The sequence below is a fragment of the Chaetodon auriga genome, chromosome 6, assembly GCF_051107435.1.
Source record: "Chaetodon auriga isolate fChaAug3 chromosome 6, fChaAug3.hap1, whole genome shotgun sequence".
NCBI lineage: Eukaryota > Metazoa > Chordata > Actinopteri > Chaetodontiformes > Chaetodontidae > Chaetodon > Chaetodon auriga.
Genome location: NC_135079.1, coordinates 11,469,065 through 11,482,373, shown reverse-complemented (window position 1 = coordinate 11,482,373; position 13,309 = coordinate 11,469,065). Strand labels below are relative to the sequence as shown.

Genomic DNA, 13,309 nt, shown 5'->3' with positions numbered 1-13,309 from the left:
AACTGATAAACGTTACAGCTGCTTTACAGACAGGCTGCTTTATCAAGTTAACTCTTGAAAAAAAAAAACTCTTTAGGTCAATAAATACATCTATTGGACAGGGCCATAATAAAACGAATAAGGGCTGTTGATTTTCTTTCCTTTTTGACTCATTTAGACTAAACACTGTGGTAGCCTATTAGTCCTATATATCCTCTCATTTATAGCAACAAAAACAACACAGACATCACAGTTAGCTATTTAATTGTGATACATATGGCAAATGTGTTTGGTATTCATCAAAAATAAGACAAAAGTTAAACTTATGATTCCCACATTTTCTAATGGGAAAGTTGTCCTTCCTGACAGATCAATAGATGGCACTTTGCCTTTGAACATTAGTTAAATGCTGTCCTTATCTTCCAGGACGACCGCTAATGCTAAGAGCGTATCTAGCTGAACTCTAGTGCTTGCAGCTGTAATGTTTTCATTACTATCAAAGCTGGCTTAATCAGTAGGGAAGACAAAACATAAAAACAAGCTAACAGACACAGTGCTCACCGCAGTGTTATTACAAAGTGGTGAAGCTAATGTGTTAGCAAGCAGTTGCCCACTGTCGTTGACACAAAGCAATGTTATCAACCATTCGAAGTTTTTCTGGTCGCCTAAAATTAAATTCTCACTCTCAGTTTAGTTCTGTTTTGGCCTCCACAAACTATCTGGGTCCTTAGTGAAGTCAGACAACAGCTAACTTCAATGCTTTCTTTTTAATTACCAGCTAACATTAGCTAATCATTAGCTAAGGTTAGCTTGTCTATTGGTGCTTGGTAATTAGCATACTTTAGAAGTTGATTAGATTAGGGCTGCAGCTAACTATTATTTTCATCATCAATTAAGCTGTAGATTATTTTCTTAATAACTGATTAATCCTTTTTCATAAATTGACAGAAAATAGGGAAACATGCACATTACAATTTTCTTCAGTGTGTTTTAACTCAAATTCCTTGTGGTTTCCTTGTAGTAGGATGACTAAAACTTTGCATTACAAGTGCCATGAAAACGATCAAACAGGTGCAAAATATAGTTCTGTCTCTGAGAAACTGGCAAAGAAGTGCACTGTACCAGGGTGAGTATATGTGATGTTGACATACCACAACCATGATAGAGAAAGGTCTTAATAACACCCTGAAATGAATCTGCAAAAAGGGAAGCAAGCTGTTCGCACCTCTCAGCGATGAGAGGCAAGAGCAAAAGAGGATGCAAAGATTAAGAACACAAGGAACGAGAGATTTTTCAAATATAACAGTTTGTTACTTGAATGTCTTTTAACACCTTTTTCAGGTGCAACTTCAGCAGTCAGCTGTCGACATGGCCAACAGGAAAAAAATCTTCAGGTACTGGAGGCTGTGAAACTATCAAACTGCTATAACTCTGATGACAAATGCTCACTTTGCAGACTTTCCTAAATGTACTTTTAACTGTCTTATATTATTGAATTTGGAGTAACAGTGCAGAAAGGCTCAATTTGAATGAGACAATGTTCATCCTCTGTGACAACTGTGCAAATACAGAGACCCCAGGGGTGTCATCTCTCAACGACGAACAGCAAAATTAGTTTTGCCAGCTGTATTGTAATATTGGCACTCACGAAAATTGGTTAAGTTATATAATCTAGCTGCTTTACATGGGTTAATGTAAACAGCTCAGTGATAGCACTAAGTGGTACCTAAGGGAATGATGTAAAACAAGCAATTCTCACTTTCCTCAGGGGATGGGCCTGCTTAGAAAAACTCAATACGTCCCATAAACTGCAAGCAAATAGCTAATCTTCAAGGTTAAATGAACAACCAGCTTTTATGCGAAGAACAATCGGCACTGAGCTGGGGTAGCAGGCAGTCTTCACTCTCACCAGGGACATTGTTCTTTCGAGGATCTAGTGGTGATTTAAGTGATTGGTACAGCCTTATGTCTCTCCAGCAGCAGCGGCGGCGGCTGTATTGCCTCACACAAAAGCCCAGCTTGAGATCCAGGCCAGCACAGCAGCCAGGACGGTGAATATCCCACTATTGATTCCCACATCATCGCGGACTCAGTTGTAAATGTAAAGACACTACGCCCCCTCCCTGTATGCTCGCTTTGCCAGAGCTGTGATCTGCCAGAGTGGGAGCTTAATGAACCCTGTTTCATGGTCGGCACTGAAGCCTGTTTTTCCAGGTACACAGCAGGAAGATGATCAGCCCTTCCCTGATACAGACAGGTCTGCCCTGAAGGGGGTCTTGAAACACCGGGCTAGTGCAGTATTAGTTCTGCGGGTCGGACAGACTAGAGGCCACATTACAGGGCTCGCATTGATTTGATCTAATCTGCTCTTGGCCTCCAGTCTGGCATGAATGAGTTCCCTGAAGGTTGAGCTGCTGCCACGCAAACGACCCTGGCACATTAAATCTGAGGTGTGTGCGGGCGGCCGGGGTAATGGATGAGCAGTTCAGCTGCAACCTGGTTTAGCACTCTATAAGCACTCATCAGAGCTCCCTCAGCTCAACAGTGCTCCCTCAGCACAGTACAAAAACAGGCACTGCCTATATAGCTGGTGGCATCATCACCTCTGGTTCCAGCTTCAAACCTTGACCACTTTAACACAGAGCGCATTTTATATTCCTACATGTATAACTCAAAACATGATGTCAGTAAAAAATACCTAGAGCGGCAGAGAAAAACTGAAATAAACCAAAATCTATCCAGCGCTTAATTTGCAGACTTTTCTGGTGCTTAGGAGCTCAACAAATGTTACCATTTGAAGTTTTAAACCTTCTTTAGCTTGCAGTTAGAGGCCTCAGCACATTGAGAGCAAAGCCCATTATCTCGCTGTCTCTCTCCTACACAGAGGTTCTCAAACTTTACCCAGTAGTCTCTCACTTCCTAGCTCTGACAGCATTTAACTGTGATTAAGGAGTCAGAGTTCATGATGAGCTGTGGGCAAAAACAGAGAGAAACGGCAGAAGAAAGTAGCATGTAGCATGAAGGCTTGTGGTTCTAGAGAGCACAGATAAATTGTCTGAGGTGATGAGGACCCCCTGTGGGTTGTGGTGTGTAGGCAGCGAATCCCACACAAGTCTGAAACTAGAGAAGCTGCAATCCAGCCCATTAACTGGTCTGGCCTGGGTCAGTGAGCCTAACCAGAGGACACACACTAGCCAGCCCGGACTCTCAGAGCTCATAATACATAACAGTTAGAATGTGGATAACCTCACACACTGCAGGGGAAGGTCCAATCCCAAGGAGCTGGGTATAATCCCCTTGGCTGGAACAAAACAGATCACGTTGAGGGGCACTGGCAGATAGTAAACTTCTGAAGGTGATGTCCAAAGAATGGGCTGAGAGAGCCATCGTGGTGGTGCTGAGCTTTGAAGTGTGCTCAGGAGTCTGCATGATCAGGGGCTGTCTTCAACCAGATTAAAACCGAACAGCTTTCCACAGCTGACTTCATTCAGAAGTTCTCCTGAACTTGGCCTCTTCAGCAAAATGTTTATTCTCTATGAGGGGGAGTCTAGGCGGCAGAAAGCTTCTCAAAGCTAAATTCAAAATGAAGGCCTGAGTCAAGCTCATTAAACAGCAGAATGTCTCTGCACATTCAAACGGCATCTGAGTTTTCATACTTCATTTACTCAGCAGGACACCGAGCAAAAGCAAACTTCAATTGGAATCATGGCTGGGCCGGTATGAACGCCGGCCACTTGAGGTGGTCGGTGCAGACAGTCGCTTGCTTCTTTGCCAACTCCAACTGGGAAAACCACATTATTGCTATTGGAATATTTGGCACACGGCCAAACTTCACTCCCCACTGCCAGAGCCACTCACTGTCACATAACTATTATTAACACACAGTGCTGACACGGGGAATAACTTAACTCATACAAGACATTAGAAGGTAAAATGTTCCGGCTCCTGAGAGTCTTTTCCTCCCTGGTTAGTCTTTAGCAGAGCTTGTGGCAAAGCAAAGTAGCGTGACTCATTGTCTTGACGAGTCTCCTGCATTGCCTCACGAGAAGAGTGCACCTCTGAGTTTCATATTGTGTGATTCACACTTTGTACCACTGGCTTTGTTCTTTCTTTCTTTTTTTCATGACAGATCGCAATTTTTAAATTACACTCCGGTCCATGACCACAATTAATATTAGTCACTATTTCAAAATGGCATGAAGAGAAGGGCTTTCTTCACAGACTTTAAATGTTAAATTGATTACATTTAAAGGAACAATGAAACAATTCTGCCTACAGTTTAGCTGACACAAGAATATGTTATATTCTGCTCTTCAGTCAATATGAGCTATTTGTAATAGGAGTTATTCAATAAAAGCCCGACTCAACATTCAGCTATTCATCACAGCTTCCAGACTCAATGGCACAGACTAACAGAGTGAAGAGCAGGACACCGACAGGACTGGGACCAGGGTCTAGAGGGAAAGTGATGATTGTTGTGTAAAGTGGAAAATTTGCATTGAGTGATAAATGTCTCTCATCTTTGTTAAACGTGTGGCTGTAAAAGCTGCCAATACCCTACAAGACAGACCCCACTGTTCCCTCCATGTTCTGCTGACGTATTACACTGTTATTTATTAGTTCTCAGAAAACCCAGACAAGACAAGCAAATGGTTTAGATGCATCCCTGTGAGCTTGACAAATGTATTTCTAAATATACAGAAGAAACTGCCAATAGTCATGGGGGCAGTTCTGCTGAATTGGAATAACAGCGTGCTGCAGCCTCTGCTGTTGGGCGTGTCGTTTGTCCTGCCCTAATTCATCTTAGCCGAGCCCTTGTGTGTTCTCGGTCCCCTGGGGAAGAGAGCAGCACAGAGCCAAGCCCACAACACAACATGGTGACTCTGAGCAGAGTTCGGTGCTCAGATACTTCACTATAATGCAGTATATGCTCCCTCCTGATACCACCTTGCAGCTGGATAAGAAGTAACACAATCTGACTGTTGCCTATTTGGAACCACAAAACTAATGAGTGAATAACTTAATTTCTTTTAGGGCTATGCATTACTGATTAAAACAACTAGACTGGTTGTTAATCCTGCGGAGGATCTGATCATTTGTCCAAGTTCTATTCAGGATGTGAACCAGGATCAATACGAGCCCTGCAGGTGCCAGCTGGTTCCTCTGCAGTGCTTCTCTAACAGGGTTAACAGGCCCAGTGGTTGACCAAGGCAGACAAGGCCAGGTTATCTCATGCTACACTCTGAACAAGCACCTAAGAGTGATGTGGCTTAAAAGAGTGGCCCTCTCTTTCTAATAGAACAGACTGTGTTGAGCAAGCAATGCAAGCAGGCTGTGAGGGGTGCTTTAGCCTCAGTGCGGTAAACCAGTCACTTGTTCAACAGAACCTGACACGGCTCATGAAAGCTTCTGGATCAGCAAATTGTTACACAGCCCACTGCTCCTTCCAATTAATAATTTACCCTTCACCCCGTCCTGCAGAAAACAAACCCTTTGCTCTCTTGCCACAGGACAACAACAAAAAAGCAATCAGAGCAGAAGTGGACGTTTATCTACAGTACACACCGATACACAGTGACCGGAGTATAAATAAAGCCATGACTGCACTGCATCACAGACAACACAAACATGAAAGTAGATCAGTCACGGGCGAAGACGTAGCCGCTCAGAAAACAATGTCAACCCGATACAACCGACTGTTACCACACTTAATTTGCACACATTGATTTCCAATTTTCAATTATTAATTTTAATTAGGATGAAGTAGAATGTGCCATAGGGGAACAACAGTCAATTTGGAGGGATGCGGTCACAGAGTGGAGACTGATGTGTACTCATATAATGCCAACAGGGGCATCCCCATCAGCATTTCACAACGGTTTGCTGTGGCAGTGATGCAACCGTGTGTGTGAAAAAAAAATAAAAAATCAGATTCTCAGTTTGCACAGGCCAACAGCAGTGAAGACGTAACTGGAGGAGTGCATTTATGCAAGTACTGTATTTACATATGATTTTGAGATAATTGTACTTCACTATTTTCATTTAATGCTACTTTATACCTCTACATGTCAGAAACAGAGACTGCACTTAAACATAACATAGACTGACTCCACATCTACATCAAAACATATCATCAGTTACTAAAATATGATGTATTGTTATAGAAAGAACACCAAATGGTATATAAAGCACTTAAATTAGCCCAGAAGTCACCCACTATGATATTAAAGCTCTTACTTTTATTTCTGATACTTTAAGATTTTTTTTTTTTTTCCCCAATACTTTTGCCTTTTACTTCCTCGACCACTGCAGCTAAACGGGGTAACCCTTTGCATTCACAGAAGGCACATCCTCTTAGAGGACAAAGCCAGAGCTGATGTCTTGTTTACGATCAATACAGTAATAAATAACTAAAAGAAGAAAAAAAGCTTAAAATGGGTGTTACATTTGATCATGAAATGTAAGAGGATGAAATAAATAGCATTACAGATTCTCACGACCACTTGAACATCAAATCAAGACGAGAGGAGCAAAACCAAAACAGAGAGAAAATTCAGCCCAGTTCATTAACAGATTATGATTTATTGTAATTACTGTATTTGAGTGCTTCATGTGACACTGAACAGACACGTCTGTTTTTCTCCAGACAGCGGAGGCAGAGGCAGTCATAGGTGAATCTAGGACTTGCTATCAGGAGGTGTGAGCTTGAAACAGATTTTTTAAACCAGTTTGTTTTAACATCAACATGACATCAATTATCCATGTACGTGCTGGGCTGCTGCACTGAAAATAGTAGGTTATAAAACAGGTTTTGTTTGGTGCATCACCAAATGAAAGCCCAAAAATCAGTGCCAGTGCATCATCACACACTACACAGACAATGTAACATCCTGGAGCGTGCAGCTGTGCAGGCTAAAGCCCTCAGAGTAGCACACGGTACATTCAATATCAAATAACAGAAATTTATCATTTATCTCAGCATATATCCGACACAAATGATCATTAGGCACAAACAGCCAAAACTAAACAGCCCTGCAGTTAAATCTAGATGTTTTGATATCACTTGTAAAAGACAACTGGATTATCTTTATGTATTATAGATTTTACATTTCAACGATTCCCTCTGACAAGCAGGTTAAATGTGTTCTTTGATAATCAAAATAGCTGCTAATGGATTTTTAGGTGGTTTACAGCGGTGATCTTACAGTTCAGCTCCTGCAAATGTATACAGTATGTCCATGCTAATCCACCATTCACAACAAAACTCTTCTACATGTGTCTGAGGTGAAGTTGTGCATGCCCACAGGAGGAGCTGCTGAAACAGATGACTGCAGTTACATTATGTGCCCTGACTTTCTGTACCTGAAAATTTGCCTCAGTATTAATTACCCAAAGTCTTTTTAATACCTGTTATTCAACCCTCCGTGGGGAAACGTGGCTGTTAAAATTTGTCACTTTGATCCTTTATAGAGAACAGCGGTCAGCTTGAATTCATGACAGTTATATTGTACTGTTTCAGATCGCTCCTGCAGCACAGTTCAATTCACAGCTGACTACCAGTATGTTCAGTATGTTGCACATATTTTTGCCATTTTAGGCTCATGTGGTGGGCCATTTTCATTGATTGCCATCATTTCCTCTCAGAAATACAAAAATAGATAGAACCAGTGGATTTAGCTATATTTTTTCTTTGGAACATATTTAAAATACAGTCAATAGTTGATTGTGCTGCAGACGAAGATCGAGAAGGTTTTCCTTTTTTTTTTCTATCAAGGTGAAAGAAAACTGAATTCTTTGTAACTAAAATGAATCCAACATGTGAGGGAGCAAACTGTAAAGACAGGGGCAGAGCAGAGATAGGAAAAAAGTGGATTCTTGGGAGGAGGGAAACTTTATTGCTGCTCTTAAGGATATTAGATTATTGTAAAATCTAAAATACATGCAGTCAGGTTAAAATGTGGGTTTCAAATCTTATTATCTTATTTGCCCTTAACCCTCAACACTCATGACTTCTGCAGCTATCCAGGATACAACATCTGGCCTGGCAACATAAAAAACAACCATCTAACTGTCATCAGGTTTTGAGAAGAGCACAGACATGAAACAAAACCCAGAATACCTTTCATGTGACATAAACAACCCGCCAGAATAAATGTTGGCGTTGTGCATTTCTGCAAACCACTGATATGGTGACATGTCTTCATGTTCTTTACATCCAAAATTTACGTTTCAATTTTCAAAATTTTATGTTATGACTGCACTGTGGCTAAGGTCTGGTTAGGATTAAGAACAAAAAACAATTATTTAGACTTAGAAAAATATCATGTTTTCATTTAAAAATGCCCACTTTAATGATGGCCAATTGATGGCTGAAAATATCCCAACATCTCATTAAAAACACCTGGTTTTGTCGCTACAAATAAGACTCGCACAGTCGTCTCGCCGAGCTGTCACATCACCGCCATCCCGTTCAACTCATATACATTTATGAATAATCAGAACTACATAACTTTGATACCTATTGTAGAAATGCTAATATTATACACCTGAAAAACACAAATTATCCATGATTTGCAGAGATGTACAATGCCAACATTGTAGTCTGGTGACTTGGCAGCAAATAACCAAACCTGTTCGAACTTTGGCAGAAAACTGAGCATTCATGTACGACCACATCGCTCATAAGATGGTAAAGTTTAACTGAATTCTGAGAAAATCAGCAAAAGAAAATGTGAATAAATGCTTGTTTCCATTCTATACCATTATGCAATTATTAGGAGTTGACTCATCGCGATAAACGGTGGGTGGAGTCTGAAAACCATTATATCATTGCAGAAGAAGAGGGCGCAAAACAATGTTGTAATTAAGAGTGAATGTAATGTAATGTGAATGTAAAAAAAAATGTAGACAATACGATGAAAATCTGTGCTGGTTTCAAAAAGATATATAATAACCACGATGCAAACATGGTTATAGTAAGAAAATGAGTGAGAAAAAGGGTTTTAATATCTTTGGTTAGACTTAGTCTGTGAAGTTTGCACAGTTTCACCAACGCTTTGGTTTAAACCAGTTTAAAACATGAAACTAGTCATCAAAATAGTCAATTCAATGTAGAACTTTGTGTCATAGTTTGGTTCTTTACAGTTAAGGATCAAAATGATTTGACTTTGTGAGGAAAAATAAAAATCATAATTTAGAAATTCAAATGCAACTAGAAATGAAACTAAATGAAGAATTTCCAGAGAATAAAAACTACAAATTTACAAAGAGGACAAACAAAATCTAAGAGCAAATAAAATAGAAATGAAACTCTTACTAATTACTTTCATCATTGCTTGGTTTCCATGCCTCCATGCAGTGGACGTCTACAAGCAGATCAGCCATTCAAAAACAACCATGTGAGGCTGTAATGCAAGTTACACCTATGCAGTGAATAATATATTATTCCCATGGGAATCAAAGCACACTAAAACCTGTCAACATACACAGAGAGGTGTATGAATGCAAATGTAGTAGAAGTTATTATTGGTCACGGCTTTATGCCTTTGACCATTTCTCTCTGTGGAATGTTTTGTAAGCAAACAGCGCTCGTCAGTTGTTGACTCAAACCAATGATTTTATGTGTCCAGCATGTCCCAGCGAATGGATCTGTCCCTCACTGTAAACACAAACACCATCTAGTTTAAAGACGGACAATCAGCGCGCCTATCCACCTACCAAATTAATCCCAACAATACAGAAACACATACGCTCACACAAACACAAGGATAATTGCTTTTTAATGATCTCACATTATGCAAATGCTCATCATGAAGCCATAAATCTTTGGAGGAGTTCATACTTGTCTCACCACCAGTAAAGCCAACAGACTGACATTTTATATTGTATGAGGAAAGTTAGAAGTTTTACTGACTTTTACTGATCTCCACCCATTTATATGCACAATCATATACCGTAATCGAGCGTTTTAAAGACCGACCTGTCAAAAAACAAACCAAAAATGACCAGAAATGTGTCATTTTAACTTTCAGAAAACTCTGCTAGGGCATTGATATTTATAAAAACAGGCAATGTGGTATAACAGTGTGTTTAATAACCTACTAAATTAGTGCTAGAACCTGTGAAATATTCAAATATCTGAAAACTGGAAGTTTGGAGACCATAGCAGTGCATAATGCTCAATTAGGTATGAAGAGCAGCAGCGGTGGATGGATAGATAGCTGGTACAATATGAAAGGACCGAAACAGGAAAACATCTCTAGCCTTTGATTAACACAGAAAAACTGTAGATTAAGGGTTTTTCCTTTATACCATCATCTCTCCAGGATAATGCGAACCCTTTAGAGACATCTCCCAAAAAGGAAAAAAAAAAAAAAAAAAAATGAAATCCTGGAGTTCATCTCAAATGAACCGCTGGCTCTGAAAGCAGTGTTGTTCTTTCAGTCTCTGAAACTCGCTAGGCCCATGAATTATTCTCCCCGATTCTCAAAGTCAAAGTGAAGTGAAAAGTATACAACAGCAACTTAGGGAGTATTGTGTGTGTGTGTGTGTGTGTGTGTGTGTGAGAGAGAGAGAGAGAGAGAGAGAGAGAGAGAGAGAGAGAGAGAAGTTAAAGAGGCAGCTAAGAAATTAATCGAGCCATCTGGGATGAGCAGGAGGTTCCAGCACCTGTCAGCATGGGGCATAAATCCTGAATCTCAGTCCTCGTGACATTTACAATGAGTGACGGAACAGCGTTTAAAATATTTAAAACAAGCACAACATTAGATTTAATCACTGGTCACTTTTGATTAAACTGAAGTTGTCTCATTTAAGGACAAACGGAAGACACAAAAGGAAAAATTTCCATCCAAAATCTCATTTCAAAGTCAAAGCAAGGACCATGGAGATTGATCCGTGGACCTTAACCCTCTTTTTGTTCTGTGGCGGAGGGCGATTTTGTCATTCATACTACAGTATGCCCACGCCTGGAATTGAAGTGAGTCCCAGGAACATGTTCCAGAATCATAATACAACTGAATGTTTAAAGTGCGAGGCTGAGAGAATCACATGGTGTCAAGTTTCTTTGCAAATGGAATTTCTCAGGGGGGATTCATCACTTTGACGATGCGTGTGCCTGAACCAGTAAGTCAGCATTTTCTGTCTTTTATCCATCTAAACTCAATTGAAAGGTCTTAATGAAGTGCGTGCCACAGGACATGATGAACTCCTATAGGTCTGTTTTTCTGCTCAGACTTCACATCGTATCGGCTGACGACACGTGCTCGGCTGGTCCCTGCAGAAAAGCGGCACTGACCTTGTTTTTGACGTGTTTTTTTCAGCTTTACAACTAATTTTGGATCAGTTTCTCCACAACACAGATTGGATCCTCATGAATGCATCCTTGTGTCGGGTAATGATTACATTTCCTCTAAAATTTCCTTTGATCCTTATCATCCAGATGCCCTTTTGTCGATGTTTAGATCCCATGCTACATTTCTTTGTTCCACTTAGTGCGCTCTAGCTCTGCGATAGCGTCTCTTCATGTTCTGTCCTTTTCCTTTTTCCTCTCTGGCAAAAGCCACCAATTTAATTGAATTTCTGGGCTTTTAATGTCTGCATTACTCTAATCAGAGACGAGGAGAGTGGAGTTGTTTATCTCGACCTTGGTGGAATTAGCAGAAGGGTATTTGTAGAGATGTTAATGCTCTGAAAAAACCCACAAACTATTCTGCAAGATCGTACCTGTGCTTGTGTAGATCAGCAAGTCAAAGATGCTCATACACATCCAGACTGACGTGTACTCCAGCGTCAGGGAAAAAGCACATCCTGGTGACAAAATGCTGTAAACTCACACCAAAGACAAACAATACTCTTCTGTGATTCAAAGCACTGTCTTTTATATAAAACAACAGCAGTGAACACAAATACATTTTATATGAGTTGACCCAGCTTCCAAGTCTTTTCCTGCTCTCTGACTGTACAACATTAACATGCTAGCTCCTGATGATTCATCAGTCACAGACAGGGGAAAGATAGAGCTGCCATTAAAGTAAGGTGCAGCCATTCAACTATCTCACACAAACAACATGCGATATAACCTTCTGAGAGGGTGGCACGACTGCAGGCGAGGCAGAACACAGTGGAATGCAAAATACAACCCCAAATACCCTAGGGCCCGGAGGCAAATTTGATTAAAAGTTTGTTTTTCTTCACTCTCAACAAACGGAGGAGCTCGTCGATGCGGCACTGACAGTTAATTGGACTTGGCAGGGCCACGGGTTCATTCGTCAGCATTGTGTGGGGCTTGCCTAGGAGGAGCAGGACAATCGATGTCCCTCAGGACGACCTGTAATCACTGCAACACTCCAATGAAGTCCAGGGTTAAACATCAGGAGATTGCAGGTGCACCAGAGGATCTGAGAAAGACTGCTAATATGCTCCCCACTCCCACAGCAACCCAAGGACACTGCAACACAGCACCCAAAGGACTGTGGTGATCCCAAGGAACAGAATTACACCTCAAGCTATTATTCTAACCAAAATTAACATGAAGTCCTGAGAGGTGATGCGGGTGTCAATAACACATATTTTGCATATAAAATACGACATAAGACTTTGCATGTGTGCAGTCGAGATCTGCGGTTCCCAAGCTGGGGTCGGGACGCCCACAAGGGGTTGCAAGTTGCAAAGGGTCCCGAATGATTAAGAGGATTTTTGTTTATTTTTTCAGGCTTGTCTCCAATCTGTGCTTTTTCATTTTCTAGCCTTTTAAAAAATAGTCAAAGAAAACAAGGAAGGAAATTGCTCTTTGGTTGAACTCATCACAACTGGTAGACATGGGCCACTGATTATGTGGGTTCACAGACAGATGTTTGTCTTAAGGGGTCACAGGCTGAAAAGGTTGGGGACTGATTGTCGAGATCAGTGGCAGACAGACGAAAACAACTCTTAAATATCTGGTACTGCTGGAGAGAGTGTTTTTGCATTACCGCATTTTGGTGTGCGGAATTACAGTATGTCTACCAGAGACTGGATTGTAAAAAGGTCATGAAAAGCAATGATCAATAAAAAATCAATTCAATCTTTGGAAACAAACTTCATAAACACAGCAATGGGCCAAAAAATCAAGTGTGACTTATAGACTGTGAAATGAGCCTAAAACAGCTTTGTTCTACATTAGTATTCAGGAGATATCTTATCTCTCTTTACTGTTATCATAGCATTTCAGCTATTTTAGACACACTGACCTTCTCTTAAGGACAGGAGATAAGGCTTTTTAATGTCCTTATTAAATCAAACCATCCATACAGACTCTCAGAGCTGGGTAGTGTGTTCCAGGAGGCCTTAA

General features: G+C 40.7%; 1 protein-coding gene across 9 annotated transcripts in view; it reads right to left on the bottom strand.

The window, feature by feature from the left end:
- megf11 (multiple EGF-like-domains 11) overlaps positions 1 to 13,309 on the bottom strand; it is a 69,034-nt gene that overhangs the window by 25,523 nt on the left and 30,202 nt on the right. The gene's annotated exons all lie outside the window — the stretch shown is intronic.